Source organism: Halichoerus grypus, chromosome 11 (assembly GCF_964656455.1).
Source record: "Halichoerus grypus chromosome 11, mHalGry1.hap1.1, whole genome shotgun sequence".
In the NCBI taxonomy this organism is placed as follows: domain Eukaryota; kingdom Metazoa; phylum Chordata; class Mammalia; order Carnivora; family Phocidae; genus Halichoerus; species Halichoerus grypus.
This window is the reverse complement of record NC_135722.1, coordinates 66,715,830-66,735,775: the sequence shown is the minus strand read 5'-3', so window position 1 is coordinate 66,735,775 and position 19,946 is coordinate 66,715,830.

The following is a 19,946-nucleotide window of genomic DNA, read 5'->3' as shown; positions in this document are numbered from 1 at the left end:
TACATCATTAGTTTTAGGTATAGTGTTCCATGATTCCTTGTTTGTGCATAACACCCAGTGCTCCATGCAGATCGTGCCCTGCTCAATACCCATCACCAGGCTAACCCATCCTCCCACCCCCCTCCCCTCTAGAACCCTCAGTTTGTTTTTCAGAGTCCATCGTCTCTCATGGTTCTTCTCCCCCTCCGATTTTCCCCCCTTCATTCTTCCCCTCCTGCTACATTCTTCTTCTTCTTTTGTTCTTTCTTAACATATATTGCATTATTTGTTTCAGAGATACAGATCTGAGATTCAACAGTCTTGCACAATTCACAGCGCTTACCAGAACACATACCCTCCCCGGTGTCCAACACCCAGTGACCCCATCCCTCCCACCCCAGCCCCCACTCCAGCAACCCTCAGTTTGTTTCCTGAGATTAAGAATTCCTCATATCAGTGAGGTCATATGATGCATGTCTTTCTCTGTTTGACTTATTTCGCTCAGCATGATACCCTCCAGTTCCATCCACGTCGTTGCAGATGGCAAGATCTCATTCCTTTTGATGGCTGCAAAATATTCCATTGTATATATATATATACCCCCTCTTCTTTATCCATTCATCCGTTGGTGGACATCTTGGCTCTTTCCACAGTTTGGCTATTGTGGACATTAATAGCAAGCGTTCTAACTCGGAGAAACAACACTGAAGAGAAACCGTGCATTAGCTACCGACGACCTCTGTGTGGGAGGAAGCAGTTTAGGGTGTACGGTGGGTGAGAGCCTGGGGACGGGTTCCGTTTCCTAAAATCGAGGGAGAGACAGGCCGGAGAGAAGGCAGCTCTCAACTCACACCATGGTTATGGGGCTAGTACCGTTGCCCCGGGTGTGTGTACAGGCTTCACGAAAACCGCCTAACTCGAAGGAAAAACTCGCTGGAGAATCCATACTTCAGCTAAAAGAGCCGCTCTTGAAGGTGGAAGCATTATGTTTTGAGCGTGCATGAGAGCCCTGCAAGGGAGTCCAAAGCTTTTTGTGAGTGAGCCTCAGTCCCCAGCAGTAGGCAGAACACGACTCCCCATGTGTTTCCTCACGCTAGCACGGCAGCCCCACTTTTGCATGGAAGTCTAACAGCTAGTGTTCTCACTCGAAGAAACAACACTGTAGAGAAACCCTGCTTTAGCTACCGTCGACCTCTAGATGGAGGAAGTATTACACGGACTACCGTGGCTGAGAGCCTGGGGAACGGGTTCCATACGTGAAACCAAGGGAGAAATAGGTCCGGGCAGAAGGCACCTCTGGACTCAGCTCTTGCTACCTGAAGCTAACACTACTGCTCCATGTGTGCTTGGAATGCTATGTGCTCCACACTGGGAAGAAACAAGCCTGTCAAGAATCCCAGCTGCAGCTCAATCGCCTACCAGGCTACTAACACCAAGAATCAATGCTGTGGCGTTACTGCGCTTGAGCTAACATTGCCGTTCCTGAAGCCGCAGGAGTTGGATAGTGCTCGTGTATGAGAGACCGGGGAAAGGGTCCCAGACGTGAAATGGAGTGTGAAACAGGCCGGTGCGGAAGGCAGCTCTCAACTCACCTCTTGTTTATGAGCCTAGTACCCTTGCCCCGGGTGTGCCTGCAGGCCATAAGCCAACCACCTAACTCAAAGGAACAACTCTGTAGGGAATTCCTGCTTCGGCTAAAAGAGCCATGCCTCAGGGTGGACGCATTGTGTGGTGTGCATGCGTGAGTGCACAGCAAGTGAGTCCAAAACCATTTTCCTTGTGAGACCCAGGCCCCGCAAGAAGCCAGAACACGACTCCCCACGGGCTCCATGAAACTAGTACTGCGGCCCCACTTTTGAATGGAAGTCTAATAGCTAGCTTTCTAACTCGAAGAAACAACACTGTAGAGAAACCGTGCTTTAGCTACCGTCGACCTCTCTGTGGGCGAAGCAGTTTAGGGTGTACTGTGGCTGAGAGCCTGGGGACGGTTTCAATATCGTAATATCGGGGGAGAGACAGGCCGGTACAGAAGGCAGCTCTCAACCCACATCATGGTTATGGGGCTAGTACCGTTGCCCAGGGTGTGTGTGCAGGCTTAAACACAGCCACCTAACTCAAAGGAAAAACTCGGTTGAGAGCCTGTGCTGCAGGTAAAACAGCTGCTCCTGAGGGTGGCAGCATTTTGTTGTGTGCGTGCGTGAGAGCACTGCAAGGGAGTCCAGACCCATTTTCCGTGTGGGACTCAGGCCCCGGCAGAAGACAGAACACGACTCCCCACTTGTTTCATGAAGCTAGCACTGCGGCCCCACTTTTGCATGGAAGTCTAATAGCAAGCGTTCTTTTTTATTATTATTATGAAACGTTTTTATTGTTATGTTAATCCCCATACATTACATCATTAGTTTTAGATATAGTGTTCCATGATTCCTTGTTTGTGCATAACACCCAGTGCTCCATGCAGATCGTGCCCTGCTCGATACCCATCACCAGGCTAACCCATCCTCCCACCCCCCTCCCCTCTAGAACCCTCAGTTTGTTTTTCAGAGTCCATCGTCTCTCATGGTTCTTCTCCCCCTCCGATTTTCCCCCCTTCATTCTTCCCCTCCTGCTACATTCTTCTTCTTCTTTTGTTCTTTCTTAACATATATTGCATTATTTGTTTCAGAGGTACAGATCTGAGATTCAACAGTCTTGCACAATTCACAGCGCTTACCAGAACACATACCCTCCCCGGTGTCCAACACCCAGTGACCCCATCCCTCCCACCCCAGCCCCCACTCCAGCAACCCTCAGTTTGTTTCCTGAGATTAAGAATTCCTCATATCAGTGAGGTCATATGATGCAAGTCTTTCTCTGTTTGACTTATTTCGCTCAGCATGATACCCTCCAGTTCCATCCACGTCGTTGCAGATGGCAAGATCTCATTCCTTTTGATGGCTGCAAAATATTCCATTGTATATATATATACCCCCTCTTCTTTATCCATTCATCCGTTGGTGGACATCTTGGCTCTTTCCACAGTTTGGCTATTGTGGACATTAATAGCAAGCGTTCTAACTCGGAGAAACAACACTGAAGAGAAACCGTGCTTTAGCTACCGACGACCTCTGTGTGGGAGGAAGCAGTTTAGGGTGTACGGTGGGTGAGAGCCTGGGGACGGGTTCCGTTTCCTAAAATCGAGGGAGAGACAGGCCGGAGAGAAGGCAGCTCTCAACTCACACCATGGTTATGGGGCTGGTACCGTTGCCCCGGGTGTGTGTGCAGGCTTCACGAAAACCGCCTAACTCGAAGGAAAAACTCGCTGGAGAATCCATGCTTCAGCTAAAAGAGCCGCTCTTGAAGGTGGAAGCATTATGTTGTGTGCGTGCATGAGAGCCCTGCAAGGGAGTCCAAAGCTTTTTGTGAGTGAGCCTCAGGCCCCAGCAGAAGGCAGAACACGAGTCCCCATGTGTTTCATCACGCTAGCACGGCAGCCCCACTTTTGCATGGAAGTCTAACAGCTAGTGTTCTCACTCGAAGAAACAACACTGTAGAGAAACCCTGCTTTAGCTACCGTCGACCTCTAGATGGAGGAAGTATTACACGGACTACCGTGGCTGAGAGCCTGGGGAACGGGTTCCATACGTGAAACCAAGGGAGAAATAGGTCCGGGCAGAAGGCACCTCTGGACTCAGCTCTGGCTATCTGAAGCTAACACTACTGCTCCATGTGTGCTTGGAATGCTATGTGCTCCACACTGACTGGGAAGAAACAAGCCTGTAAAGAATCCCAGCTGCAGCTCATTCGCCTACCAGGCTACTAACACCAAGAATCAATGCTGTGGCGTTACTGCGCTTGAGCTAACATTGCCGTTCCTGAAGCCGCAGGAGTTGGATAGTGCTCGTGTATGAGAGACCGGGGAAAGGGTCCCAGACGTGAAATGGAGTGAGAAACAGGCCGGTGCGGAAGGCAGCTCTCAACTCACCTCTTGTTTATGAGGCTAGTACCCTTGCCCCGGGTGTGCCTGCAGGCCATAAGCCAACCACCTCACTCAAAGGAACAACTCTGTAGCGAATTCCTGCTTCGGCTAAAAGAGCCATGCCTCAGGGTGGACGCATTGTGTGGTGTGCATGCGTGAGTGCACAGCAAGTGAGTCCAAAACCATTTTCCTTGTGAGACCCAGGCCCAGCAAGAAGCCAGAACACGACTCCCCACGGGCTCCATGAAACTAGTACTGCGGCCACACTTTTGAATGGAAGTCTAATAGCTAGCTTTCTAACTCGAAGAAACAACACCGTAGAGAAACCGTGCTTTAGCTACCGTCGACCTCTCTGTGGGCGAAGCAGTTTAGGGTGTACTGTGGCTGAGAGCCTGGGGACGGTTTCAATATCGTAATATCGGGGGAGAGACAGGCCGGTACAGAAGGCAGCTCTCAACCCACATCATGGTTATGGGGCTAGTACCGTTGCCCAGGGTGTGTGTGCAGGCTTAAACACAGCCACCTAACTCGAAGGAAAAACTCGGTTGAGAGCCTGTGCTGCAGGTAAAACAGCTGCTCCTGAGGGTGGCAGCATTTTGTTGTGTGCGTGCGTGAGAGCACTGCAAGGGAGTCCAGACCCATTTTCCGTGTGGGACTCAGGCCCCGGCAGAAGACAGAACACGACTCCCCACTTGTTTCATGAAGCTAGCACTGCGGCCCCACTTTTGCATGGAAGTCTAATAGCAAGCGTTCTTTTTTATTATTATTATGAAATGTTTTTATTGTTATGTTAATCCCCATACATTACATCATTAGTTTTAGGTATAGTGTTCCATGATTCCTTGTTTGTGCATAACACCCAGTGCTCCATGCAGATCGTGCCCTGCTCAATACCCATCACCAGGCTAACCCATCCTCCCACCCCCCTCCCCTCTAGAACCCTCAGTTTGTTTTTCAGAGTCCATCGTCTCTCATGGTTCTTCTCCCCCTCCGATTTTCCCCCCTTCATTCTTCCCCTCCTGCTACATTCTTCTTCTTCTTTTTTTCTTTCTTAACATATATTGCATTATTTGTTTCAGAGGTACAGATCTGAGATTCAACAGTCTTGCACAATTCACAGCGCTTACCAGAACACATACCCTCCCCGGTGTCCAACACCCAGTGACCCCATCCCTCCCACCCCAGCCCCCACTCCAGCAACCCTCAGTTTGTTTCCTGAGATTAAGAATTCCTCATATCAGTGAGGTCATATGATGCAAGTCTTTCTCTGTTTGACTTATTTCGCTCAGCATGATACCCTCCAGTTCCATCCACGTCGTTGCAGATGGCAAGATCTCATTCCTTTTGATGGCTGCAAAATATTCCATTGTATATATATATACCCCCTCTTCTTTATCCATTCATCTGTTGGTGGACATCTTGGCTCTTTCCACAGTTTGGCTATTGTGGACATTAATAGCAAGCGTTCTAACTCGGAGAAACAACACTGAAGAGAAACCGTGCTTTAGCTACCGACGACCTCTGTGTGGGAGGAAGCAGTTTAGGGTGTACGGTGGGTGAGAGCCTGGGGACGGGTTCCGTTTCCTAAAATCGAGGGAGAGACAGGCCGGAGAGAAGGCAGCTCTCAACTCACACCATGGTTATGGGGCTAGTACCGTTGCCCCGGTTGTGTGTGCAGGCTTCATGAAAACCGCCTAACTCGAAGGAAAAACTCGCTGGAGAATCCATGCTTCAGCTAAAAGAGCCGCTCTGGAAGGTGGAAGCATTATGTTGTGTGCGTGCATGAGAGCCCTGCAAGGGAGTCCAAAGCTTTTTGTGAGTGAGCCTCAGGCCCCAGCAGAAGGCAGAACACGACTCCCCATGTGTTTCCTCACGCTAGCACGGCAGCCCCACTTTTGCATGGAAGTCTAACAGCTAGTGTTCTCACTCGAAGAAACAACACTGTAGAGAAACCCTGCTTTAGCTACCGTCGACCTCTAGATGGAGGAAGTATTACACGGACTACCGTGGCTGAGAGCCTGGGGAACGGGTTCCATACGTGAAACCAAGGGAGAAATAGGTCCGGGCAGAAGGCACCTCTGGACTCAGCTCTTGCTACCTGAAGCTAACACTACTGCTCCATGTGTGCTTGGAATGCTATGTGCTCCACACTGACTGGGAAGAAACAAGCCTGTAAAGAATCCCAGCTGCAGCTCATTCGCCTACCAGGCTACTAACACCAAGAATCAATGCTGTGGCGTTACTGCGCTTGAGCTAACATTGCCGTTCCTGAAGCCGCAGGAGTTGGATAGTGCTCGTGTATGAGAGACCGGGGAAAGGGGCCCAGACGTGAAATGGAGTGAGAAACAGGCCGGTGCGGAAGGCAGCTCTCAACTCACCTCTTGTTTATGAGGCTAGTACCCTTGCCCCGGGTGTGCCTGCAGGCCATAAGCCAACCACCTCACTCAAAGGAACAACTCTGTAGGGAATTCCTGCTTCGGCTAAAAGAGCCATGCCTCAGGGTGGACGCATTGTGTGGTGTGCATGCGTGAGTGCACAGCAAGTGAGTCCAAAACCATTTTCCTTGTGAGACCCAGGCCCCGCAAGAAGCCAGAACACGACTCCCCACTGGCTCCATGAAACTAGTACTGCGGCCCCACTTTTGAATGGAAGTCTAATAGCTAGCTTTCTAACTCGAAGAAACAACACTGTAGAGAAACCGTGCTTTAGCTACCGTCGACCTCTCTGTGGGCGAAGCAGTTTAGGGTGTACTGTGGCTGAGAGCCTGGGGACGGTTTCAATATCGTAATATCGGGGGAGAGACAGGCCAGTACAGAAGGCAGCTCTCAACCCACATCATGGTTATGGGGCTAGTACCGTTGCCTAGGGTGTGTGTGCAGGCTTAAACACAGCCACCTAACTCGAAGGAAAAACTCGGTTGAGAGCCTGTGCTGCAGGTAAAACGGCTGCTCCTGAGGGTGGCAGCATTTTGTTGTGTGCGTGCGTGAGAGCACTGCAAGGGAGTCCAGACCCATTTTCCGTGTGGGACTCAGGCCCCGGCAGAAGACAGAACACAACTCCCCACTTGTTTCATGAAGCTAGCACTGCGGCCCCACTTTTGCATGGAAGTCTAATAGCAAGCGTTCTTTTTTATTATTATTATGAAACGTTTTTATTGTTATGTTAATCCCCATACATTACATCATTAGTTTTAGGTATAGTGTTCCATGATTCCTTGTTTGTGCATAACACCCAGTGCTCCATGCAGATCGTGCCCTGCTCAATACCCATCACCAGGCTAACCCATCCTCCCACCCCCCTCCCCTCTAGAACCCTCAGTTTGTTTTTCAGAGTCCATCGTCTCTCATGGTTCTTCTCCCCCTCCGATTTTCCCCCCTTCATTCTTCCCCTCCTGCTACATTCTTCTTCTTCTTTTTTTCTTTCTTAACATATATTGCATTATTTGTTTCAGAGGTACAGATCTGAGATTCAACAGTCTTGCACAATTCACAGCGCTTACCAGAACACATACCCTCCCCGGTGTCCAACACCCAGTGACCCCATCCCTCCCACCCCAGCCCCCACTCCAGCAACCCTCAGTTTGTTTCCTGAGATTAAGAATTCCTCATATCAGTGAGGTCATATGATGCATGTCTTTCTCTGTTTGACTTATTTCGCTCAGCATGATACCCTCCAGTTCCATCCACGTCGTTGCAGATGGCAAGATCTCATTCCTTTTGATGGCTGCAAAATATTCCATTGTATATATATATACCCCCTCTTCTTTATCCATTCATCTGTTGGTGGACATCTTGGCTCTTTCCACAGTTTGGCTATTGTGGACATTAATAGCAAGCGTTCTAACTCGGAGAAACAACACTGAAGAGAAACCGTGCTTTAGCTACCGACGACCTCTGTGTTGGAGGAAGCAGTTTAGGGTGTACGGTGGGTGAGAGCCTGGGGACGGGTTCCGTTTCCTAAAATCGAGGGAGAGACAGGCCGGAGAGAAGGCAGCTCTCAACTCACACCATGGTTATGGGGCTAGTACCGTTGCCCCGGGTGTGTGTGCAGGCTTCACGAAAACCGCCTAACTCGAAGGAAAAACTCGCTGGAGAATGCATGCTTCAGCTAAAAGAGCCGCTCTTGAAGGTGGAAGCATTATGTTGTGTGCGTGCATGAGAGCCCTGCAAGGGAGTCCAAAGCTTTTTGTGAGTGAGCCTCAGGCCCCAGCAGAAGGCAGAACCCGACTCCCCATGTGTTTCATCACGGTGGCACACAGCCCCACTTTTGCATGGAAGTCTAACAGCTAGTGTTCTTACTCGAAGAAACAACACTGTAGAGAAACCCTGCTTTAGCTACCGTCGACCTCTAGATGGAGGAAGTATTACACGGAGTACCGTGGCTGAGAGCCTGGGGAACGGGTTCCATACGTGAAACCAAGGGAGAAATAGGTCCGGGCAGAAGGCACCTCTGGACTCAGCTCTTGCTACCTGAAGCTAACACTACTGCTCCATGTGTGCTTGGAATGCTATGTGCTCCACACTGACTGGGAAGAAACAAGCCTGTAAAGAATCCCAGCTGCAGCTCATTCGCCTACCAGGCTACTAACACCAAGAATCAATGCTGTGGCGTTACTGCGCTTGAGCTAACATTGCCGTTCCTGAAGCCGCAAGAGTTGGATAGTGCTCGTGTATGAGAGACCGGGGAAAGGGTCCCAGACGTGAAATGGAGTGAGAAACAGGCCGGTGCGGAAGGCAGCTCTCAACTCACCTCTTGTTTATGAGCCTAGTACCCTTGCCCCGGGTGTGCCTGCAGGCCATAAGCCAACCACCTAACTCAAAGGAACAACTCTGTAGGGAATTCCTGCTTCGGCTAAAAGAGCCATGCCTCAGGGTGGACGCATTGTGTGGTGTGCATGCGTGAGTGCAGAGCAAGTGAGTCCAAAACCATTTTCCTTGTGAGACCCAGGCCCCGCAAGAAGCCAGAACACGACTCCTCACGGGCTCCATGAAACTAGTACTGCGGCCCCACTTTTGAATGGAAGTCTAATAGCTAGCTTTCTAACTCGAAGAAACAACACTGTAGAGAAACCGTGCTTTAGCAACCGTCGACCTCTCTGTGGGCGAAGCAGTTTAGGGTGTACTGTGGCTGAGAGCCTGGGGACGGTTTCAATATCGTAATATCGGGGGAGAGACAGGCCGGTACAGAAGGCAGCTCTCAACCCACATCATGGTTATGGGGCTAGGACCGTTGCCCAGGGTGTGTGTGCAGGCTTAAACACAGCCACCTAACTCGAAGGAAAAACTCGGTTGAGAGCCTGTGCTGCAGGTAAAACAGCTGCTCCTGAGGGTGGCAGCATTTTGTTGTGTGCGTGCGTGAGAGCACTGCAAGGGAGTCCAGACCCATTTTCCGTGTGGGACTCAGGCTCCGGCAGAAGACAGAACACGACTCCCCACTTGTTTCATGAAGCTAGCACTGCGGCCCCACTTTTGCATGGAAGTCTAATAGCAAGCGTTCTTTTTTATTATTATTATGAAACGTTTTTATTGTTATGTTAATCCCCATACATTACATCATTAGTTTTAGATATAGTGTTCCATGATTCCTTGTTTGTGCATAACACCCAGTGCTCCATGCAGATCGTGCCCTGCTCGATACCCATCACCAGGCTAACCCATCCTCCCACCCCCCTCCCCTCTAGAACCCTCAGTTTGTTTTTCAGAGTCCATCGTCTCTCATGGTTCTTCTCCCCCTCCGATTTTCCCCCCTTCATTCTTCCCCTCCTGCTACATTCTTTTCTTCTTTTGTTCTTTCTTAACATATATTGCATTATTTGTTTCAGAGGTACAGATCTGAGATTCAACAGTCTTGCACAATTCACAGCGCTTACCAGAACACATACCCTCCCCGGTGTCCAACACCCAGTGACCCCATCCCTCCCACCCCAGCCCCCACTCCAGCAACCCTCAGTTTGTTTCCTGAGATTAAGAATTCCTCATATCAGTGAGGTCATATGATGCATGTCTTTCTCTGTTTGACTTATTTCGCTCAGCATGATACCCTCCAGTTCCATCCAGGTCGTTGCAGATGGCAAGATCTCATTCCTTTCGATGGCTGCATAATATTCCATTGTATATATATATACCCCCTCTTCTTTATCCATTCATCCGTTGGTGGACATCTTGGCTCTTTCCACAGTTTGGCTATTGTGGACATTAATAGCAAGCGTTCTAACTCGGAGAAACAACACTGAAGAGAAACCGTGCTTTAGCTACCGACGACCTCTGTGTGGGAGGAAGCAGTTTAGGGTGTACGGTGGGTGAGAGCCTGGGGACGGGTTCCGTTTCGTAAAATCGAGGGAGAGACAGGCCGGAGAGAAGGCAGCTCTCAACTCACACCATGGTTATGGGGCTAGTACCGTTGCCCCGGGTGTGTGTGCAGGCTTCACGAAAACCGCCTAACTCGAAGGAAAAACTCGCTGGAGAATCCATGCTCCAGCTAAAAGAGCCGCTCTTGAAGGTGGAAGCATTATGTTGTGTGCGTGCATGAGAGCCCTGCAAGGGAGTCCAAAGCTTTTTGTGAGTGAGCCTCAGGCCCCAGCAGAAGGCAGAACACGACTCCCCATGTGTTTCCTCACGCTAGCACGGCAGCCCCACTTTTGCATGGAAGTCTAACAGCTAGTGTTCTCACTCGAAGAAACAACACTGTAGAGAAACCCTGCTTTAGCTACCGTCGACCTCTAGATGGAGGAAGTATTACACGGACTACCGTGGCTGAGAGCCTGGGGAACGGGTTCCATACGTGAAACCAAGGGAGAAATAGGTCCGGGCAGAAGGCCCCTCTGGATTCAGCTCTTGCTACCTGAAGCTAACACTACTGCTCCATGTGTGCTTGGAATGCTATGTGCTCCACACTGACTGGGAAGAAACAAGCCTGTAAAGAATCCCAGCTGCAGCTCATTCGCCTACCAGGCTACTAACACCAAGAATCAATGCTGTGGCGTTACTGCGCCTTAGCTAACATTGCCGTTCCTGAAGCCGCAGGAGTTGTATAGTGCTCGTGTATGAGAGACCGGGGAAAGGGTCCCAGACGTGAAATGGAGTGAGAAACAGGCCGGTGCGGAAGGCAGCTCTCAACGCACCTCTTGTTTATGAGGCTAGTACCCTTGCCCCGGGTGTGCCTGCAGGCCATAAGCCAACCACCTCACTCAAAGGAACAACTCTGTAGGGAATTCCTGCTTCGGCTAAAAGAGCCATGCCTCAGGGTGGACGCATTGTGTGGTGTGCATGCGTGAGTGCACAGCAAGTGAGTCCAAAACCATTTTCCTTGTGAGACCCAGGCCCCGCAAGAAGCCAGAACACGACTCCCCACGGGCTCCATGAAACTAGTACTGCGGCCCCACTTTTGAATGGAAGTCTAATAGCTAGCTTTCTAACTCGAAGAAACAACACTGTAGAGAAACCGTGCTTTAGCTACCGTCGACCTCTCTGTGGGCGAAGCAGTTTAGGGTGTACTGTGGCTGAGAGCCTGGGGACGGTTTCAATATCGTAATATCGGGGGAGAGACAGGCCGGTACAGAAGGCAGCTCTCAACCCACATCATGGTTATGGGGCTAGGACCGTTGCCCAGGGTGTGTGTGCAGGCTTAAACACAGCCACCTAACTCGAAGGAAAAACTCGGTTGAGAGCCTGTGCTGCAGGTAAAACAGCTGCTCCTGAGGGTGGCAGCATTTTGTTGTGTGCGTGCGTGAGAGCACTGCAAGGGAGTCCAGACCCATTTTCCGTGTGGGACTCAGGCCCCGGCAGAAGACAGAACACGACTCCCCACTTGTTTCATGAAGCTAGCACTGCGGCCCCACTTTTGCATGGAAGTCTAACAGCAAGCGTTCTTTATTATTATTATTATGAAACGTTTTTATTGTTATGTTAATCCCCATACATTACATCATTAGTTTTAGATATAGTGTTCCATGATTCCTTGTTTGTGCATAACACCCAGTGCTCCATGCAGATCGTGCCCTGCTCAATACCCATCACCAGGCTAACCCATCCTCCCACCCCCCTCCCCTCTAGAACCCTCAGTTTGTTTTTCAGAGTCCATCGTCTCTCATGGTTCTTCTCCCCCTCCGATTTTCCCCCCTTCATTCTTCCCCTCCTGCTACATTCTTCTTCTTCTTTTGTTCTTTCTTAACATATATTGCATTATTTGTTTCAGAGGTACAGATCTGAGATTCAACAGTCTTGCACAATTCACAGCGCTTACCAGAACACATACCCTCCCCGGTGTCCAACACCCAGTGACCCCATCCCTCCCACCCCAGCCCCCACTCCAGGAACCCTCAGTTTGTTTCCTGAGATTAAGAATTCCTCATATCAGTGAGGTCATATGATGCAAGTCTTTCTCTGTTTGACTTATTTCGCTCAGCATGATACCCTCCAGTTCCATCCACGTCGTTGCAGATGGCAAGATCTCATTCCTTTCGATGGCTGCATAATATTCCATTGTATATATATATACCCCCTCTTCTTTATCCATTCATCCGTTGGTGGACATCTTGGCTCTTTCCACAGTTTGGCTATTGTGGACATTAATAGCAAGCGTTCTAACTCGGAGAAACAACACTGAAGAGAAACCGTGCTTTAGCTACCGACGACCTCTGTGTGGGAGGAAGCAGTTTAGGGTGTACGGTGGGTGAGGGCCTGGGGACGGGTTCCGTTTCCTAAAATCGAGGGAGAGACAGGCCGGAGAGAAGGCAGCTCTCAACTCACACCATGGTTATGGGGCTGGTACCGTTGCCCCGGGTGTGTGTGCAGGCTTCACGAAAACCGCCTAACTCGAAGGAAAAACTCGCTGGAGAATCCATGCTCCAGCTAAAAGAGCCGCTCTTGAAGGTGGAAGCATTATGTTGTGTGCGTGCATGAGAGCCCTGCAAGGGAGTCCAAAGCTTTTTGTGAGTGAGCCTCAGGCCCCAGCAGAAGGCAGAACACGACTCCCCATGTGTTTCCTCACGCTAGCACGGCAGCCCCACTTTTGCATGGAAGTCTAACAGCTAGTGTTCTCACTCGAAGAAACAACACTGTAGAGAAACCCTGCTTTAGCTACCGTCGACCTCTAGATGGAGGAAGTATTACACGGACTACCGTGGCTGAGAGCCTGGGGAACGGGTTTCATACGTGAAACCAAGGGAGAAATAGGTCCGGGCAGAAGGCACCTCTGGACTCAGCTCTGGCTACCTGAAGCTAACACTACTGCTCCATGTGTGCTTGGAATGCTATGTGCTCCACACTGACTGGGAAGAAACAAGCCTGTAAAGAATCCCAGCTGCAGCTCATTCGCCTACCAGGCTACTAACACCAAGAATCAATGCTGTGGCGTTACTGCGCTTGAGCTAACATTGCCGTTCCTGAAGCCGCAGGAGTTGTATAGTGCTCGTGTATGAGAGACCGGGGAAAGGGTCCCAGACGTGAAATGGAGTGAGAAACAGGCCGGTGCGGAAGGCAGCTCTCAACTCACCTCTTGTTTATGAGCCTAGTACCCTTGCCCCGGGTGTGCCTGCAGGCCATAAGCCAACCACCTAACTCAAAGGAACAACTCTGTAGGGAATTCCTGCTTCGGCTAAAAGAGCCATGCCTCAGGGTGGACGCATTGTGTGGTGTGCATGCGTGAGTGCACAGCAAGTGAGTCCAAAACCATTTTCCTTGTGAGACCCAGGCCCCGCAAGAAGCCAGAACACGACTCCCCACGGGCTCCATGAAACTAGTACTGCGGCCCCACTTTTGAATGGAAGTCTAATAGCTAGCTTTCTAACTCGAAGAAACAACACTGTAGAGAAACCGTGCTTTAGCTACCGTCGACCTCTCTGTGGGCGAAGCAGTTTAGGGTGTACTGTGGCTGAGAGCCTGGGGACGGTTTCAATATCGTAATATCGGGGGAGAGACAGGCCGGTACAGAAGGCAGCTCTCAACCCACATCATGGTTATGGGGCTAGTACCGTTGCCCAGGGTGTGTGTGCAGGCTTAAACACAGCCACCTAACTCGAAGGAAAAACTCGGTTGAGAGCCTGTGCTGCAGGTAAAACAGCTGCTCCTGAGGGTGGCAGCATTTTGTTGTGTGCGTGCGTGAGAGCACTGCAAGGGAGTCCAGACCCATTTTCCGTGTGGGACTCAGGCCCCGGCAGAAGACAGAACACGACTCCCCACTTGTTTCATGAAGCTAGCACTGCGGCCCCACTTTTGCATGGAAGTCTAATAGCAAGCGTTCTTTTTTATTATTATTATGAAATGTTTTTATTGTTATGTTAATCCCCATACATTACATCATTAGTTTTAGGTATAGTGTTCCATGATTCCTTGTTTGTGCATAACACCCAGTGCTCCATGCAGATCGTGCCCTGCTCAATACCCATCACCAGGCTAACCCATCCTCCCACCCCCCTCCCCTCTAGAACCCTCAGTTTGTTTTTCAGAGTCCATCGTCTCTCATGGTTCTTCTCCCCCTCCGATTTTCCCCCCTTCATTCTTCCCCTCCTGCTACATTCTTCTTCTTCTTTTGTTCTTTCTTAACATATATTGCATTATTGGTTTCAGAGGGACAGATCTGAGATTCAACAGTCTTGCACAATTCACAGCGCTTACCAGAACACATACCCTCCCCGGTGTCCAACACCCAGTGACCCCATCCCTCCCACCCCAGCCCCCACTCCAGCAACCCTCAGTTTGTTTCCTGAGATTAAGAATTCCTCATATCAGTGAGGTCATATGATGCATGTCTTTCTCTGTTTGACTTATTTCGCTCAGCATGATACCCTCCAGTTCCATCCACATCATTGCAGATGGCAAGATCTCATTCCTTTTGATGGCTGCATAATATTCCATTGTATATATATATACCCCCTCTTCTTTATCCATTCATCTGTTGGTGGACATCTTGGCTCTTTCCACAGTTTGGCTATTGTGGACATTAATAGCAAGCGTTCTAACTCGGAGAAACAACACTGAAGAGAAACCGTGCTTTAGCTACCGACGACCTCTGTGTGGGAGGAAGCAGTTTAGGGTGCACGGTGGGTGAGAGCCTGGGGACGGGTTCCGTTTCCTAAAATCGAGGGAGAGACAGGCCGGAGAGAAGGCAGCTCTCAACTCACACCATGGTCATGGGGCTAGTACCGTTGCCCCGGGTGTGTGTGCAGGCTTCACGAAAACCGCCTAACTCGAAGGAAAAACTCGCTGGAGAATCCATGCTTCAGCTAAAAGAGCCGCTCTTGAAGGTGGAAGCATTATGTTGTGTGCGTGCATGAGAGCCCTGCAAGGGAGTCCAAAGCTTTTTGTGAGTGAGCCTCAGGCCTCAGCAGAAGGCAGAACACGACTCCCCATGTGTTTCTTCACGCTAGCACGGCAGCCCCACTTTTGCATGGAAGTCTAACAGCTAGTGTTCTCACTCGAAGAAACAACACTGTAGAGAAACCCTGCTTTAGCTACCGTCGACCTCTAGATGGAGGAAGTATTACACGGACTACCGTGGCTGAGAGCCTGGGGAACGGGTTCCATACGTGAAACCAAGGGAGAAATAGGTCCGGGCAGAAGGCACCTCTGGACTCAGCTCTTGCTACCTGAAGCTAACACTACTGCTCCATGTGTGCTTGGAATGCTATGTGCTCCACACTGACTGGGAAGAAACAAGCCTGTAAAGAATCCCAGCGGCAGCTCATTCGCCTACCAGGCTACTAACACCAAGAATCAATGCTGTGGCGTTACTGCGCTTGAGCTAACATTGCCATTCCTGAAGCCGCAGGAGTTGTATAGTGCTCGTGTATGAGAGACCGGGGAAAGGGTCCCAGACGTGAAATGGAGTGTGAAACAGGCCGGTGCGGAAGGCAGCTCTCAACTCACCTCTTGTTTATGAGCCTAGTACCCTTGCCCCGGGTGTGCCTGCAGGCCATAAGCCAACCACCTCACTCAAAGGAACAACTCTGTAGGGAATTCCTGCTTCGGCTAAAAGAGCCATGCCTCAGGGTGGACGCATTGTGTGGTGTGCATGCGTGAGTGCACAGCAAGTGAGTCCAAAACCATTTTCCTTGTGAGACCCAGGCCCCGCAAGAAGCCAGAACACGACTCCCCACGGGCTCCATGAAACTAGTACTGCGGCCCCACTTTTGAATGGAAGTCTAATAGCTAGCTTTCTAACTCGAAGAAACAACACTGTAGAGAAACCGTGCTTTAGCTACCGTCGACCTCTCTGTGGGCGAAGCAGTTTAGGGTGTACTGTGGCTGAGAGCCTGGGGACGGTTTCAATATCGTAATATCGGGGGAGAGACAGGCCGGTACAGAAGGCAGCTCTCAACCCACATCATGGTTATGGGGCTAGGACCGTTGCCCAGGGTGTGTGTGCAGGCTTAAACACAGCCACCTAACTCGAAGGAAAAACTCGGTTGAGAGCCTGTGCTGCAGGTAAAACAGCTGCTCCTGAGGGTGGCAGCATTTTGTTGTGTGCGTGCGTGAGAGCACTGCAAGGGAGTCCAGACCCATTTTCCGTGTGGGACTCAGGCCCCGGCAGAAGACAGAACACGACTCCCCACTTGTTTCATGAAGCTAGCACTGCGGCCCCACTTTTGCATGGAAGTCTAATAGCAAGCGTTCTTTTTTATTATTATTATGAAACGTTTTTATTGTTATGTTAATCCCCATACATTACATCATTAGTTTTAGGTATAGTGTTCCATGATTCCTTGTTTGTGCATAACACCCAGTGCTCCATGCAGATCGTGCCCTGCTCAATACCCATCACCAGGCTAACCCATCCTCCCATTCCCCTCCCCTCTAGAACCCTCAGTTTGTTTTTCAGAGTCCATCGTCTCTCATGGTTCTTCTCCCCCTCCGATTTTCCCCCCTTCATTCTTCCCCTCCTGCTACATTCTTCTTCTTCTTTTTTTCTTTCTTAACATATATTGCATTATTGGTTTCAGAGGTACAGATCTGAGATTCAACAGTCTTGCACAATTCACAGCGCTTACCAGAACACATACCCTCCCCGGTGTCCAACACCCAGTGACCCCATCCCTCCCACCCCAGCCCCCACTCCAGCAACCCTCAGTTTGTTTCCTGAGATTAAGAATTCCTCATATCAGTGAGGTCATATGATGCATATCTTTCTCTGTTTGACTTATTTCACTCAGCATGATACCCTCCAGTTCCATCCACGTCGTTGCAGATGGCAAGATCTCATTCCTTTTGATGGCTGCAAAATATTCCATTGTATATATATATACCCCCTCTTCTTTATCCATTCATCCGTTGGTGGACATCTTGGCTCTTTCCACAGTTTGGCTATTGTGGACATTAATAGCAAGCGTTCTAACTCGGAGAAACAACACTGAAGAGAAACCGTGCTTTAGCTACCGACGACCTCTGTGTGGGAGGAAGCAGTTTAGGGTGTACGGTGGGTGAGAGCCTGGGGACGGGTTCCGTTTCCTAAAATCGAGGGAGAGACAGGCCGGAGAGAAGGCAGCTCTCAACTCACACCATGGTTATGGGGCTAGTACCGTTGCCCCGGGTGTGTGTGCAGGCTTCACGAAAACCGCCTAACTCGAAGGAAAAACTCGCTGGAGAATCCATGCTTCAGCTAAAAGAGCCGCTCTTGAAGGTGGAAGCATTATGTTGTGTGCGTGCATGAGAGCCCTGCAAGGGAGTCCAAAGCTTTTTGTGAGTGAGCCTCAGGCCCCAGCAGAAGGCAGAACACGACTCCCCATGTGTTTCTTCACGCTAGCACGGCAGCCCCACTTTTGCATGGAAGTCTAACAGCTAGTGTTCTCACTCGAAGAAACAACACTGTAGAGAAACCCTGCTTTAGCTACCGTCGACCTCTAGATGGAGGAAGTATTACACGGACTACCGTGGCTGAGAGCCTGGGGAACGGGTTCCATACGTGAAACCAAGGGAGAAATAGGTCCGGGCAGAAGGCACCTCTGGACTCAGCTCTTGCTACCTGAAGCTAACACTACTGCTCCATGTGTGCTTGGAATGCTATGTGCTCGACACTGACTGGGAAGAAACAAGCCTGTAAAGAATCCCAGCTGCAGCTCATTCGCCTACCAGGCTACTAACACCAAGAATCAATGCTGTGGCGTTACTGCGCTTGAGCTAACATTGCCGTTCCTGAAGCCGCAGGAGTTGGATAGTGCTCGTGTATGAGAGACCGGGGAAAGGGTCCCAGACGTGAAATGGAGTGAGAAACAGGCCGGTGCGGAAGGCAGCTCTCAACTCACCTCTTGTTTATGAGCCTAGTACCCTTGCCCCGGGTGTGCCTGCAGGCCATAAGCCAACCACCTCACTCAAAGGAACAACTCTGTAGGGAATTCCTGCTTCGGCTAAAAGAGCCATGCCTCAGGGTGGACGCATTGTGTGGTGTGCATGCGTGAGTGCACAGCAAGTGAGTCCAAAACCATTTTCCTTGTGAGACCCAGGCCCCGCAAGAAGCCAGAACACGACTCCCCACGGGCTCCATGAAACTAGTACTGCGGCCCCACTTTTGAATGGAAGTCTAATAGCTAGCTTTCTAACTCGAAGAAACAACACTGTAGAGAAACCGTGCTTTAGCTACCGTCGACCTCTCTGTGGGCGAAGCAGTTTAGGGTGTACTGTGGCTGAGAGCCTGGGGACGGTTTCAATATCGTAGTATCGGGGGAGAGACAGGCCGGTACAGAAGGCAGCTCTCAACCCACATCATGGTTATGGGGCTAGTACCGTTGCCCAGGGTGTGTGTGCAGGCTTAAACACAGCCACCTAACTCAAAGGAAAAACTCGGTTGAGAGCCTGTGCTGCAGGTAAAACAGCTGCTCCTGAGGGTGGCAGCATTTTGTTGTGTGCGTGCGTGAGAGCAATGCAAGGGAGTCCAAAGCTTTTTGCGAGTGAGACTGAGGCCCCAGCGAAAGGCAGGTCACGACTCCGCATGTGTTTGACCAAGCTAGCACGGCAGCCCCACATTTGCATGGAAGTCTAATAGCTACCATTCTAACTCGAAGAAACTACACAGTAGAGAAACCGTGCTTTAGCTACCATCGTCCTCTCTGTGGGCGAAGCAGTTTAGGGTGTACTGTGGCTGAGAGCCTGGGGACATTTTCCATTTTGTAAAATCGGGGGAGAGACAGGCCGGTACAGAAGGCAGCTCTCAACTCACATCATGGTTATGGGGCTAGTACCGTTGCCCTGGGTGTGTGTGCAGGCTTAAAGACAGCTACCTAACTCGAAGGAAAAACACGGTAGAGGATCCGTGCTTCAGCTAAAACAGCCGCTCCTGAGGGTGGAAGCATTTGGTTGTGTGCATGCGTGAGAGCACTGCAAGGGAGTCCAAAGTTTCTGCGAGTGAGACTCAGGCCCCAGCAAAAGGCAGAACACGACTCCTCGTGTGTTTCATTTAGCTAGCACTGCGGCCTTACTTTTGCATGGAAGTCTATTCGCTAGCGTTCTCCCTGGAAGAAACAACACGGTAGAGAAACCGTGCTTTAGCTACCATCCACCTCTCTGAGGGAGGAAGCACTTTCCAGGCTACCGTGGGTGAGACCCTGAGGAATGGGTTCCTTACGTGAAACCGAGGGAGAAGGAGTCCGGGCCAGAAGGTTCCTCTCGACTCAGCTCTTGTTACCTGAAGCGAACACTTCGGCTCCATGTGTGCATAGGAATGCTAAGGGCTCCACACTGATTTGGCAGAAAGAAGCCGGTCAAGAACCCCAGCTTCAGCTCATTCGCCTCTCCACAGGGTGGCAGCATTTTCAAGTCCGCTTGAGTGCAAACCTGGGGAAGGGGTCCCAGCAGAATTCGGAGGGAGAAATCAGCATGGGCAGAAGGCACCTATCGACTCGACTCTTGTTTCGGGAAACTAGATCGGCTCTCCCGTGTGTGCGTGGAGTCCTCAGTGCCATCCACGCAACGCAAAGGAACAAAACTGTAGAGAACCCGTGCCTCAGCAAAGATCGCCCTTCCTGAGCGTGCACTTCATCTATTGTGTGTTTTTGTGAAAGCATGAGAAATGGAACGTAAAC